Source organism: Mustelus asterias, chromosome 7, assembly GCF_964213995.1.
Source record: "Mustelus asterias chromosome 7, sMusAst1.hap1.1, whole genome shotgun sequence".
Taxonomy (NCBI): Eukaryota; Metazoa; Chordata; class Chondrichthyes; order Carcharhiniformes; family Triakidae; genus Mustelus; species Mustelus asterias.
The window spans coordinates 40,309,529-40,322,997 of NC_135807.1; the positions used below are offsets into that span (position 1 = coordinate 40,309,529).

Consider the following 13,469-nt stretch of genomic DNA (forward strand, 5'->3'; position numbering starts at 1 on the left):
TTGTGGGTGTAGGCGTTACACGTGAGAGGCAGTCGCATCGATGCCCGCATTCCCAAATCTCTCCGTGGTTCCAGCAAACTTCAGTTGATCTATTGGTGAGTCTACACTGCTCCAAAACTTTAGCATGTGCTGTTCCACAAGGACTCCATAGATCGTAGATCTTAGAATCCTCCAGTGCAGAAGGAGGCCATCCGGCCCATCCGATCTGCACCGAACACACTCCCACCCAGGCCCGATTCCCATGATGCCACGCATTTAACCTAGCCAGTCCCACTGACACTCAGGGGCCATTTAGCATGGCCAATCAATCTTACCCGCATGTCATAGTTGGAGGGAGATGAGAATTTTTGGATTGCTGCTTCAATGAAGGTGTCTTTATTTTCCCAAATATCAAAGGTGCAATCCTGAGGTGAGTAAAGAAATTAACTCTGCAATACGTGTCCTTATCTGTGAGGTGGAAGTGAATGTTTTACACTGGCACTCAGCCCACTGACCTCCATATGCATCTGCTCAATGCGCTGACCGACACAGTGAGCAAAGAGTTTAGATCTCAATGTGCGCCAAGTCAGAATTCAAGATCTGCATGAAGGTGCAAGGCAGTTCCGATGAATGCAATAAGTTGAGCTTTGCAGCATGAGACATTTAATTGAATAGAGCCCAGGCCTCGGCTGTGGAGAAATCGTCAATGGCTGTTAAGTCTCACTCAGCTGGAACAATGTGAGGTCGATGAATCGGCAAAGAGCTATAGGTACATGGCAGTCAATCAGTAAAGAGAGGGCCGTGGTGTGCTCCCCTTCGATAGCTCAGCTGGTAGAGCGGAGGACTGTAGATGATTGAAGTTGACATCCTGAGGTCGCTGGTTCAATTCCGGCTCGAAGGAAGCCCAAAGTTCACTTTTACCATAACTCTGCATGGAGCAGCATGATACATTGTGCCAGTCATTGCAGCTTGTCACTTGCATTAGTCTCGCATCTCCCGCTCCATCTGCAGCAGCATTTCTTTTCCACTTTGAGAGGAGCCACAAGGTGGCTCTTTTACTTCTGCCTTTGCACCTCCTGGCCAGCAGGAAATGCATTTCAACAGCAACGCTTCCAAGCAGCCGGCAATCAATTCAAAGTACAAGCAGTATTCTGTCAGTCGCACACAGCTCCCGACTGCCCCCTCATGCTCATGCTGGCCACGATTTTGGACTTGTCTCAATTTAAATCATGAGCTCAGTTCTTTCTCTGCTTCTTTGACCATCTCTGCTGAATTCCATCCAAATGATTCTCACCCGCTGCCTCTCGTACATGCTGTCGAGAGAAAAGCGTCGGCCGTGTTTGGGCAGCAGATGTCTGCAGCAGGATATCCCCGCTGTTCATTTGATTTACTTGCATACAGGTGCTGAGTCTATCACGGGAATCAAGTTGGAGGACATTATGCAACGTCACAGGGTTCAGTTCCAGTTGTGGGTGTAGGCGTTACACGTGAGAGGCAGTCGCATCGATGCCCGCATTCCCGAATCTCTCCGTGGTTCCAGCAAACTTCAGTTGATCTATTGGTGAGTCTACACTGCTCCAAAACTTTAGCATGTGCTGTTCCACAAGGACTCCATAGATCGTAGATCTTAGAATCCTCCAGTGCAGAAGGAGGCCATCCGGCCCGTCCGATCTGCACCGAACACACTCCCACCCAGGCCCGATTCCCATGATGCCACGCATTTAACCTAGCCAGTCCCACTGACACTCAGGGGCCATTTAGCATGGCCAATCAATCTTACCCGCATGTCATAGTTGGAGGGAGATGAGAATTTTTGGATTGCTGCTTCAATGAAGGTGTCTTTATTTTCCCAAATATCAAAGGTGCAATCCTGAGGTGAGTAAAGAAATTAACTCTGCAATACGTGTCCTTATCTGTGAGGTGGAAGTGAATGTTTTACACTGGCACTCAGCCCACTGACCTCCATATGCATCTGCTCAATGCGCTGACCGACACAGTGAGCAAAGAGTTTAGATCTCAATGTGCGCCAAGTCAGAATTCAAGATCTGCATGAAGGTGCAAGGCAGTTCCGATGAATGCAATAAGTTGAGCTTTGCAGCATGAGACATTTAATTGAATAGAGCCCAGGCCTCGGCTGTGGAGAAATCGTCAATGGCTGTTAAGTCTCACTCAGCTGGAACAATGTGAGGTCGATGAATCGGCAAAGAGCTATAGGTACATGGCAGTCAATCAGTAAAGAGAGAGCCGTGATGTGCTCCCCTTCGATAGCTCAGCTGGTAGAGCGGAGGACTGTAGATGATTGAAGTTGACATCCTTAGGTCGCTGGTTCAATTCCGGCTCGAAGGAAGCCCAAAGTTCACTTTTACCATAACTCTGCATGGAGCAGCATGATACATTGTGCCAGTCATTGCAGCTTGTCACTTGCATTAGTCTCGCATCTCCCGCTCCATCTGCAGCAGCATTTCTTTTCCACTTTGAGAGGAGCCACAAGGTGGCTCTTTTACTTCTGCCTTTGCACCTCCTGGCCAGCAGGAAATGCATTTCAACAGCAACGCTTCCAAGCAGCCGGCAATCAATTCAAAGTACTAGCAGTATTCTGTCAGTCGCACACAGCTCCCGACTGCCCCCTCATGCTCATGCTGGCCACGATTTTGGACTTGTCTCAATTTAAATCATGAGCTCAGTTCTTTCTCTGCTTCTTTGACCATCTCTGCTGAATTCCATCCAAATGATTCTCACCCGCTGCCTCTCGTACATGCTCTCGAGAGAAAAGCGTCGGCCGTGTTTGGGCAGCAGATGTCTGCAGCAGGATCTCCCCGCTGTTCATTTGATTTACTTGCATACAGGTGCTGAGTCTATCACGGGAATCAAGTTGGAGGACATTATGCAACGTCACAGGGTTCAGTTCCAGTTGTGGGTGTAGGCGTTACACGTGAGAGGCAGTCGCATCGATGCCCGCATTCCCGAATCTCTCCATGGTTCCAGCAAACTTCAGTTGATCTATTGGTGAGTCTACACTGCTCCAAAACTTTAGCATGTGCTGTTCCACAAGGACTCCATAGATCGTAGATCTTAGAATCCTCCAGTGCAGAAGGAGGCCATCCGGCCCATCCGATCTGCACCGAACACACTCCCACCCAGGCCCGATTCCCATGATGCCACGCATTTAACCTAGCCAGTCCCACTGACACTCAGGGGCCATTTAGCATGGCCAATCAATCTTACCCGCATGTCATAGTTGGAGGGAGATGAGAATTTTTGGATTGCTGCTTCAATGAAGGTGTCTTTATTTTCCCAAATATCAAAGGTGCAATCCTGAGGTGAGTAAAGAAATTAACTCTGCAATACGTGTCCTTATCTGTGAGGTGGAAGTGAATGTTTTACACTGGCACTCAGCCCACTGACCTCCATATGCATCTGCTCAATGCGCTGACCGACACAGTGAGCAAAGAGTTTAGATCTCAATGTGCGCCAAGTCAGAATTCAAGATCTGCATGAAGGTGCAAGGCAGTTCCGATGAATGCAATAAGTTGAGCTTTGCAGCATGAGACATTTAATTGAATAGAGCCCAGGCCTCGGCTGTGGAGAAATCGTCAATGGCTGTTAAGTCTCACTCAGCTGGAACAATGTGAGGTCGATGAATCGGCAAAGAGCTATAGGTACATGGCAGTCAATCAGTAAAGAGAGAGCCGTGGTGTGCTCCCCTTCGATAGCTCAGCTGGTAGAGCGGAGGACTGTAGATGATTGAAGCTGACATCCTTAGGTCGCTGGTTCAATTCCGGCTCGAAGGAAGCCCAAAGTTCACTTTTACCATAACTCTGCATGGAGCAGCATGATACATTGTGCCAGTCATTGCAGCTTGTCACTTGCATTAGTCTCGCATCTCCCGCTCCATCTGCAGCAGCATTTCTTTTCCACTTTGAGAGGAGCCACAAGGTGGCTCTTTTACTTCTGCCTTTGCACCTCCTGGCCAGCAGGAAATGCATTTCAACAGCAACGCTTCCAAGCAGCCGGCAATCAATTCAAAGTACAAGCAGTATTCTGTCAGTCGCACACAGCTCCCGACTGCCCCCTCATGCTCATGCTGGCCACGATTTTGGACTTGTCTCAATTTAAATCATGAGCTCAGTTCTTTCTCTGCTTCTTTGACCATCTCTGCTGAATTCCATCCAAATGATTCTCACCCGCTGCCTCTCGTACATGCTGTCGAGAGAAAAGCGTCGGCCGTGTTTGGGCAGCAGATGTCTGCAGCAGGATATCCCCGCTGTTCATTTGATTTACTTGCATACAGGTGCTGAGTCTATCACGGGAATCAAGTTGGAGGACATTATGCAACGTCACAGGGTTCAGTTCCAGTTGTGGGTGTAGGCGTTACACGTGAGAGGCAGTCGCATCGATGCCCGCATTCCCGAATCTCTCCGTGGTTCCAGCAAACTTCAGTTGATCTATTGGTGAGTCTACACTGCTCCAAAACTTTAGCATGTGCTGTTCCACAAGGACTCCATAGATCGTAGATCTTAGAATCCTCCAGTGCAGAAGGAGGCCATCCGGCCCGTCCGATCTGCACCGAACACACTCCCACCCAGGCCCGATTCCCATGATGCCACGCATTTAACCTAGCCAGTCCCACTGACACTCAGGGGCCATTTAGCATGGCCAATCAATCTTACCCGCATGTCATAGTTGGAGGGAGATGAGAATTTTTGGATTGCTGCTTCAATGAAGGTGTCTTTATTTTCCCAAATATCAAAGGTGCAATCCTGAGGTGAGTAAAGAAATTAACTCTGCAATACGTGTCCTTATCTGTGAGGTGGAAGTGAATGTTTTACACTGGCACTCAGCCCACTGACCTCCATATGCATCTGCTCAATGCGCTGACCGACACAGTGAGCAAAGAGTTTAGATCTCAATGTGCGCCAAGTCAGAATTCAAGATCTGCATGAAGGTGCAAGGCAGTTCCGATGAATGCAATAAGTTGAGCTTTGCAGCATGAGACATTTAATTGAATAGAGCCCAGGCCTCGGCTGTGGAGAAATCGTCAATGGCTGTTAAGTCTCACTCAGCTGGAACAATGTGAGGTCGATGAATCGGCAAAGAGCTATAGGTACATGGCAGTCAATCAGTAAAGAGAGAGCCGTGGTGTGCTCCCCTTCGATAGCTCAGCTGGTAGAGCGGAGGACTGTAGATGATTGAAGCTGACATCCTTAGGTCGCTGGTTCAATTCCGGCTCGAAGGAAGCCCAAAGTTCACTTTTACCATAACTCTGCATGGAGCAGCATGATACATTGTGCCAGTCATTGCAGCTTGTCACTTGCATTAGTCTCGCATCTCCCGCTCCATCTGCAGCAGCATTTCTTTTCCACTTTGAGAGGAGCCACAAGGTGGCTCTTTTACTTCTGCCTTTGCACCTCCTGGCCAGCAGGAAATGCATTTCAACAGCAACGCTTCCAAGCAGCCGGCAATCAATTCAAAGTACAAGCAGTATTCTGTCAGTCGCACACAGCTCCCGACTGCCCCCTCATGCTCATGCTGGCCACGATTTTGGACTTGTCTCAATTTAAATCATGAGCTCAGTTCTTTCTCTGCTTCTTTGACCATCTCTGCTGAATTCCATCCAAATGATTCTCACCCGCTGCCTCTCGTACATGCTGTCGAGAGAAAAGCGTCGGCCGTGTTTGGGCAGCAGATGTCTGCAGCAGGATATCCCCGCTGTTCATTTGATTTACTTGCATACAGGTGCTGAGTCTATCACGGGAATCAAGTTGGAGGACATTATGCAACGTCACAGGGTTCAGTTCCAGTTGTGGGTGTAGGCGTTACACGTGAGAGGCAGTCGCATCGATGCCCGCATTCCCGAATCTCTCCGTGGTTCCAGCAAACTTCAGTTGATCTATTGGTGAGTCTACACTGCTCCAAAACTTTAGCATGTGCTGTTCCACAAGGACTCCATAGATCGTAGATCTTAGAATCCTCCAGTGCAGAAGGAGGCCATCCGGCCCGTCCGATCTGCACCGAACACACTCCCACCCAGGCCCGATTCCCATGATGCCACGCATTTAACCTAGCCAGTCCCACTGACACTCAGGGGCCATTTAGCATGGCCAATCAATCTTACCCGCATGTCATAGTTGGAGGGAGATGAGAATTTTTGGATTGCTGCTTCAATGAAGGTGTCTTTATTTTCCCAAATATCAAAGGTGCAATCCTGAGGTGAGTAAAGAAATTAACTCTGCAATACGTGTCCTTATCTGTGAGGTGGAAGTGAATGTTTTACACTGGCACTCAGCCCACTGACCTCCATATGCATCTGCTCAATGCGCTGACCGACACAGTGAGCAAAGAGTTTAGATCTCAATGTGCGCCAAGTCAGAATTCAAGATCTGCATGAAGGTGCAAGGCAGTTCCGATGAATGCAATAAGTTGAGCTTTGCAGCATGAGACATTTAATTGAATAGAGCCCAGGCCTCGGCTGTGGAGAAATCGTCAATGGCTGTTAAGTCTCACTCAGCTGGAACAATGTGAGGTCGATGAATCGGCAAAGAGCTATAGGTACATGGCAGTCAATCAGTAAAGAGAGAGCCGTGATGTGCTCCCCTTCGATAGCTCAGCTGGTAGAGCGGAGGACTGTAGATGATTGAAGTTGACATCCTTAGGTCGCTGGTTCAATTCCGGCTCGAAGGAAGCCCAAAGTTCACTTTTACCATAACTCTGCATGGAGCAGCATGATACATTGTGCCAGTCATTGCAGCTTGTCACTTGCATTAGTCTCGCATCTCCCGCTCCATCTGCAGCAGCATTTCTTTTCCACTTTGAGAGGAGCCACAAGGTGGCTCTTTTACTTCTGCCTTTGCACCTCCTGGCCAGCAGGAAATGCATTTCAACAGCAACGCTTCCAAGCAGCCGGCAATCAATTCAAAGTACTAGCAGTATTCTGTCAGTCGCACACAGCTCCCGACTGCCCCCTCATGCTCATGCTGGCCACGATTTTGGACTTGTCTCAATTTAAATCATGAGCTCAGTTCTTTCTCTGCTTCTTTGACCATCTCTGCTGAATTCCATCCAAATGATTCTCACCCGCTGCCTCTCGTACATGCTCTCGAGAGAAAAGCGTCGGCCGTGTTTGGGCAGCAGATGTCTGCAGCAGGATCTCCCCGCTGTTCATTTGATTTACTTGCATACAGGTGCTGAGTCTATCACGGGAATCAAGTTGGAGGACATTATGCAACGTCACAGGGTTCAGTTCCAGTTGTGGGTGTAGGCGTTACACGTGAGAGGCAGTCGCATCGATGCCCGCATTCCCGAATCTCTCCATGGTTCCAGCAAACTTCAGTTGATCTATTGGTGAGTCTACACTGCTCCAAAACTTTAGCATGTGCTGTTCCACAAGGACTCCATAGATCGTAGATCTTAGAATCCTCCAGTGCAGAAGGAGGCCATCCGGCCCATCCGATCTGCACCGAACACACTCCCACCCAGGCCCGATTCCCATGATGCCACGCATTTAACCTAGCCAGTCCCACTGACACTCAGGGGCCATTTAGCATGGCCAATCAATCTTACCCGCATGTCATAGTTGGAGGGAGATGAGAATTTTTGGATTGCTGCTTCAATGAAGGTGTCTTTATTTTCCCAAATATCAAAGGTGCAATCCTGAGGTGAGTAAAGAAATTAACTCTGCAATACGTGTCCTTATCTGTGAGGTGGAAGTGAATGTTTTACACTGGCACTCAGCCCACTGACCTCCATATGCATCTGCTCAATGCGCTGACCGACACAGTGAGCAAAGAGTTTAGATCTCAATGTGCGCCAAGTCAGAATTCAAGATCTGCATGAAGGTGCAAGGCAGTTCCGATGAATGCAATAAGTTGAGCTTTGCAGCATGAGACATTTAATTGAATAGAGCCCAGGCCTCGGCTGTGGAGAAATCGTCAATGGCTGTTAAGTCTCACTCAGCTGGAACAATGTGAGGTCGATGAATCGGCAAAGAGCTATAGGTACATGGCAGTCAATCAGTAAAGAGAGAGCCGTGGTGTGCTCCCCTTCGATAGCTCAGCTGGTAGAGCGGAGGACTGTAGATGATTGAAGCTGACATCCTTAGGTCGCTGGTTCAATTCCGGCTCGAAGGAAGCCCAAAGTTCACTTTTACCATAACTCTGCATGGAGCAGCATGATACATTGTGCCAGTCATTGCAGCTTGTCACTTGCATTAGTCTCGCATCTCCCGCTCCATCTGCAGCAGCATTTCTTTTCCACTTTGAGAGGAGCCACAAGGTGGCTCTTTTACTTCTGCCTTTGCACCTCCTGGCCAGCAGGAAATGCATTTCAACAGCAACGCTTCCAAGCAGCCGGCAATCAATTCAAAGTACAAGCAGTATTCTGTCAGTCGCACACAGCTCCCGACTGCCCCCTCATGCTCATGCTGGCCACGATTTTGGACTTGTCTCAATTTAAATCATGAGCTCAGTTCTTTCTCTGCTTCTTTGACCATCTCTGCTGAATTCCATCCAAATGATTCTCACCCGCTGCCTCTCGTACATGCTGTCGAGAGAAAAGCGTCGGCCGTGTTTGGGCAGCAGATGTCTGCAGCAGGATATCCCCGCTGTTCATTTGATTTACTTGCATACAGGTGCTGAGTCTATCACGGGAATCAAGTTGGAGGACATTATGCAACGTCACAGGGTTCAGTTCCAGTTGTGGGTGTAGGCGTTACACGTGAGAGGTAGTCGCATCGATGCCCGCATTCCCGAATCTCTCCGTGGTTCCAGCAAACTTCAGTTGATCTATTGGTGAGTCTACACTGCTCCAAAACTTTAGCATGTGCTGTTCCACAAGGACTCCATAGATCGTAGATCTTAGAATCCTCCAGTGCAGAAGGAGGCCATCCGGCCCGTCCGATCTGCACCGAACACACTCCCACCCAGGCCCGATTCCCATGATGCCACGCATTTAACCTAGCCAGTCCCACTGACACTCAGGGGCCATTTAGCATGGCCAATCAATCTTACCCGCATGTCATAGTTGGAGGGAGATGAGAATTTTTGGATTGCTGCTTCAATGAAGGTGTCTTTATTTTCCCAAATATCAAAGGTGCAATCCTGAGGTGAGTAAAGAAATTAACTCTGCAATACGTGTCCTTATCTGTGAGGTGGAAGTGAATGTTTTACACTGGCACTCAGCCCACTGACCTCCATATGCATCTGCTCAATGCGCTGACCGACACAGTGAGCAAAGAGTTTAGATCTCAATGTGCGCCAAGTCAGAATTCAAGATCTGCATGAAGGTGCAAGGCAGTTCCGATGAATGCAATAAGTTGAGCTTTGCAGCATGAGACATTTAATTGAATAGAGCCCAGGCCTCGGCTGTGGAGAAATCGTCAATGGCTGTTAAGTCTCACTCAGCTGGAACAATGTGAGGTCGATGAATCGGCAAAGAGCTATAGGTACATGGCAGTCAATCAGTAAAGAGAGAGCCGTGATGTGCTCCCCTTCGATAGCTCAGCTGGTAGAGCGGAGGACTGTAGATGATTGAAGTTGACATCCTTAGGTCGCTGGTTCAATTCCGGCTCGAAGGAAGCCCAAAGTTCACTTTTACCATAACTCTGCATGGAGCAGCATGATACATTGTGCCAGTCATTGCAGCTTGTCACTTGCATTAGTCTCGCATCTCCCGCTCCATCTGCAGCAGCATTTCTTTTCCACTTTGAGAGGAGCCACAAGGTGGCTCTTTTACTTCTGCCTTTGCACCTCCTGGCCAGCAGGAAATGCATTTCAACAGCAACGCTTCCAAGCAGCCGGCAATCAATTCAAAGTACTAGCAGTATTCTGTCAGTCGCACACAGCTCCCGACTGCCCCCTCATGCTCATGCTGGCCACGATTTTGGACTTGTCTCAATTTAAATCATGAGCTCAGTTCTTTCTCTGCTTCTTTGACCATCTCTGCTGAATTCCATCCAAATGATTCTCACCCGCTGCCTCTCGTACATGCTCTCGAGAGAAAAGCGTCGGCCGTGTTTGGGCAGCAGATGTCTGCAGCAGGATCTCCCCGCTGTTCATTTGATTTACTTGCATACAGGTGCTGAGTCTATCACGGGAATCAAGTTGGAGGACATTATGCAACGTCACAGGGTTCAGTTCCAGTTGTGGGTGTAGGCGTTACACGTGAGAGGCAGTCGCATCGATGCCCGCATTCCCGAATCTCTCCATGGTTCCAGCAAACTTCAGTTGATCTATTGGTGAGTCTACACTGCTCCAAAACTTTAGCATGTGCTGTTCCACAAGGACTCCATAGATCGTAGATCTTAGAATCCTCCAGTGCAGAAGGAGGCCATCCGGCCCATCCGATCTACACCGAACACACTCCCACCCAGGCCCGATTCCCATGATGCCACGCATTTAACCTAGCCAGTCCCACTGACACTCAGGGGCCATTTAGCATGGCCAATCAATCTTACCCGCATGTCATAGTTGGAGGGAGATGAGAATTTTTGGATTGCTGCTTCAATGAAGGTGTCTTTATTTTCCCAAATATCAAAGGTGCAATCCTGAGGTGAGTAAAGAAATTAACTCTGCAATACGTGTCCTTATCTGTGAGGTGGAAGTGAATGTTTTACACTGGCACTCAGCCCACTGACCTCCATATGCATCTGCTCAATGCGCTGACCGACACAGTGAGCAAAGAGTTTAGATCTCAATGTGCGCCAAGTCAGAATTCAAGATCTGCATGAAGGTGCAAGGCAGTTCCGATGAATGCAATAAGTTGAGCTTTGCAGCATGAGACATTTAATTGAATAGAGCCCAGGCCTCGGCTGTGGAGAAATCGTCAATGGCTGTTAAGTCTCACTCAGCTGGAACAATGTGAGGTCGATGAATCGGCAAAGAGCTATAGGTACATGGCAGTCAATCAGTAAAGAGAGAGCCGTGGTGTGCTCCCCTTCGATAGCTCAGCTGGTAGAGCGGAGGACTGTAGATGATTGAAGCTGACATCCTTAGGTCGCTGGTTCAATTCCGGCTCGAAGGAAGCCCAAAGTTCACTTTTACCATAACTCTGCATGGAGCAGCATGATACATTGTGCCAGTCATTGCAGCTTGTCACTTGCATTAGTCTCGCATCTCCCGCTCCATCTGCAGCAGCATTTCTTTTCCACTTTGAGAGGAGCCACAAGGTGGCTCTTTTACTTCTGCCTTTGCACCTCCTGGCCAGCAGGAAATGCATTTCAACAGCAACGCTTCCAAGCAGCCGGCAATCAATTCAAAGTACAAGCAGTATTCTGTCAGTCGCACACAGCTCCCGACTGCCCCCTCATGCTCATGCTGGCCACGATTTTGGACTTGTCTCAATTTAAATCATGAGCTCAGTTCTTTCTCTGCTTCTTTGACCATCTCTGCTGAATTCCATCCAAATGATTCTCACCCGCTGCCTCTCGTACATGCTGTCGAGAGAAAAGCGTCGGCCGTGTTTGGGCAGCAGATGTCTGCAGCAGGATATCCCCGCTGTTCATTTGATTTACTTGCATACAGGTGCTGAGTCTATCACGGGAATCAAGTTGGAGGACATTATGCAACGTCACAGGGTTCAGTTCCAGTTGTGGGTGTAGGCGTTACACGTGAGAGGCAGTCGCATCGATGCCCGCATTCCCGAATCTCTCCGTGGTTCCAGCAAACTTCAGTTGATCTATTGGTGAGTCTACACTGCTCCAAAACTTTAGCATGTGCTGTTCCACAAGGACTCCATAGATCGTAGATCTTAGAATCCTCCAGTGCAGAAGGAGGCCATCCGGCCCGTCCGATCTGCACCGAACACACTCCCACCCAGGCCCGATTCCCATGATGCCACGCATTTAACCTAGCCAGTCCCACTGACACTCAGGGGCCATTTAGCATGGCCAATCAATCTTACCCGCATGTCATAGTTGGAGGGAGATGAGAATTTTTGGATTGCTGCTTCAATGAAGGTGTCTTTATTTTCCCAAATATCAAAGGTGCAATCCTGAGGTGAGTAAAGAAATTAACTCTGCAATACGTGTCCTTATCTGTGAGGTGGAAGTGAATGTTTTACACTGGCACTCAGCCCACTGACCTCCATATGCATCTGCTCAATGCGCTGACCGACACAGTGAGCAAAGAGTTTAGATCTCAATGTGCGCCAAGTCAGAATTCAAGATCTGCATGAAGGTGCAAGGCAGTTCCGATGAATGCAATAAGTTGAGCTTTGCAGCATGAGACATTTAATTGAATAGAGCCCAGGCCTCGGCTGTGGAGAAATCGTCAATGGCTGTTAAGTCTCACTCAGCTGGAACAATGTGAGGTCGATGAATCGGCAAAGAGCTATAGGTACATGGCAGTCAATCAGTAAAGAGAGAGCCGTGGTGTGCTCCCCTTCGATAGCTCAGCTGGTAGAGCGGAGGACTGTAGATGATTGAAGTTGACATCCTTAGGTCGCTGGTTCAATTCCGGCTCGAAGGAAGCCCAAAGTTCACTTTTACCATAACTCTGCATGGAGCAGCATGATACATTGTGCCAGTCATTGCAGCTTGTCACTTGCATTAGTCTCGCATCTCCCGCTCCATCTGCAGCAGCATTTCTTTTCCACTTTGAGAGGAGCCACAAGGTGGCTCTTTTACTTCTGCCTTTGCACCTCCTGGCCAGCAGGAAATGCATTTCAACAGCAACGCTTCCAAGCAGCCGGCAATCAATTCAAAGTACTAGCAGTATTCTGTCAGTCGCACACAGCTCCCGACTGCCCCCTCATGCTCATGCTGGCCACGATTTTGGACTTGTCTCAATTTAAATCATGAGCTCAGTTCTTTCTCTGCTTCTTTGACCATCTCTGCTGAATTCCATCCAAATGATTCTCACCCGCTGCCTCTCGTACATGCTCTCGAGAGAAAAGCGTCGGCCGTGTTTGGGCAGCAGATGTCTGCAGCAGGATCTCCCCGCTGTTCATTTGATTTACTTGCATACAGGTGCTGAGTCTATCACGGGAATCAAGTTGGAGGACATTATGCAACGTCACAGGGTTCAGTTCCAGTTGTGGGTGTAGGCGTTACACGTGAGAGGCAGTCGCATCGATGCCCGCATTCCCGAATCTCTCCATGGTTCCAGCAAACTTCAGTTGATCTATTGGTGAGTCTACACTGCTCCAAAACTTTAGCATGTGCTGTTCCACAAGGACTCCATAGATCGTAGATCTTAGAATCCTCCAGTGCAGAAGGAGGCCATCCGGCCCATCCGATCTACACCGAACACACTCCCACCCAGGCCCGATTCCCATGATGCCACGCATTTAACCTAGCCAGTCCCACTGACACTCAGGGGCCATTTAGCATGGCCAATCAATCTTACCCGCATGTCATAGTTGGAGGGAGATGAGAATTTTTGGATTGCTGCTTCAATGAAGGTGTCTTTATTTTCCCAAATATCAAAGGTGCAATCCTGAGGTGAGTAAAGAAATTAACTCTGCAATACGTGTCCTTATCTGTGAGGTGGAAGTGA

At 48.7% G+C, this 13,469-nt stretch overlaps 9 non-coding genes across 9 annotated transcripts; all 9 read left to right on the forward strand.

The window, feature by feature from the left end:
- Nucleotides 1-792: 792 nt before the first annotated feature.
- On the forward strand, nucleotides 793-880 carry trnay-gua (transfer RNA tyrosine (anticodon GUA)). The gene is given in 2 exon segments: nucleotides 793-829; nucleotides 845-880. It is a non-coding gene; the product is annotated as a tRNA-Tyr (tRNA).
- A 1,357-nt stretch (nucleotides 881-2,237) lies between these two features.
- Nucleotides 2,238-2,325, forward strand: trnay-gua (transfer RNA tyrosine (anticodon GUA)). The gene is given in 2 exon segments: nucleotides 2,238-2,274; nucleotides 2,290-2,325. It is a non-coding gene; the product is annotated as a tRNA-Tyr (tRNA).
- Nucleotides 2,326-3,682: 1,357 nt separating this feature from the next.
- Nucleotides 3,683-3,770, forward strand: trnay-gua (transfer RNA tyrosine (anticodon GUA)). Its single transcript is given in 2 exon segments — nucleotides 3,683-3,719; nucleotides 3,735-3,770. It is a non-coding gene; the product is annotated as a tRNA-Tyr (tRNA).
- A 1,357-nt stretch (nucleotides 3,771-5,127) lies between these two features.
- On the forward strand, nucleotides 5,128-5,215 carry trnay-gua (transfer RNA tyrosine (anticodon GUA)). The gene is given in 2 exon segments: nucleotides 5,128-5,164; nucleotides 5,180-5,215. It is a non-coding gene; the product is annotated as a tRNA-Tyr (tRNA).
- A 1,357-nt stretch (nucleotides 5,216-6,572) lies between these two features.
- Nucleotides 6,573-6,660, forward strand: trnay-gua (transfer RNA tyrosine (anticodon GUA)). The gene is given in 2 exon segments: nucleotides 6,573-6,609; nucleotides 6,625-6,660. It is a non-coding gene; the product is annotated as a tRNA-Tyr (tRNA).
- A 1,357-nt stretch (nucleotides 6,661-8,017) lies between these two features.
- trnay-gua (transfer RNA tyrosine (anticodon GUA)) lies at nucleotides 8,018-8,105 on the forward strand. The gene is given in 2 exon segments: nucleotides 8,018-8,054; nucleotides 8,070-8,105. It is a non-coding gene; the product is annotated as a tRNA-Tyr (tRNA).
- Nucleotides 8,106-9,462: 1,357 nt separating this feature from the next.
- On the forward strand, nucleotides 9,463-9,550 carry trnay-gua (transfer RNA tyrosine (anticodon GUA)). Its single transcript is given in 2 exon segments — nucleotides 9,463-9,499; nucleotides 9,515-9,550. It is a non-coding gene; the product is annotated as a tRNA-Tyr (tRNA).
- Nucleotides 9,551-10,907: 1,357 nt separating this feature from the next.
- trnay-gua (transfer RNA tyrosine (anticodon GUA)) lies at nucleotides 10,908-10,995 on the forward strand. Its single transcript is given in 2 exon segments — nucleotides 10,908-10,944; nucleotides 10,960-10,995. It is a non-coding gene; the product is annotated as a tRNA-Tyr (tRNA).
- Nucleotides 10,996-12,352: 1,357 nt separating this feature from the next.
- trnay-gua (transfer RNA tyrosine (anticodon GUA)) lies at nucleotides 12,353-12,440 on the forward strand. Its single transcript is given in 2 exon segments — nucleotides 12,353-12,389; nucleotides 12,405-12,440. It is a non-coding gene; the product is annotated as a tRNA-Tyr (tRNA).
- The last annotated feature ends 1,029 nt before the right edge of the window (nucleotides 12,441-13,469 follow it).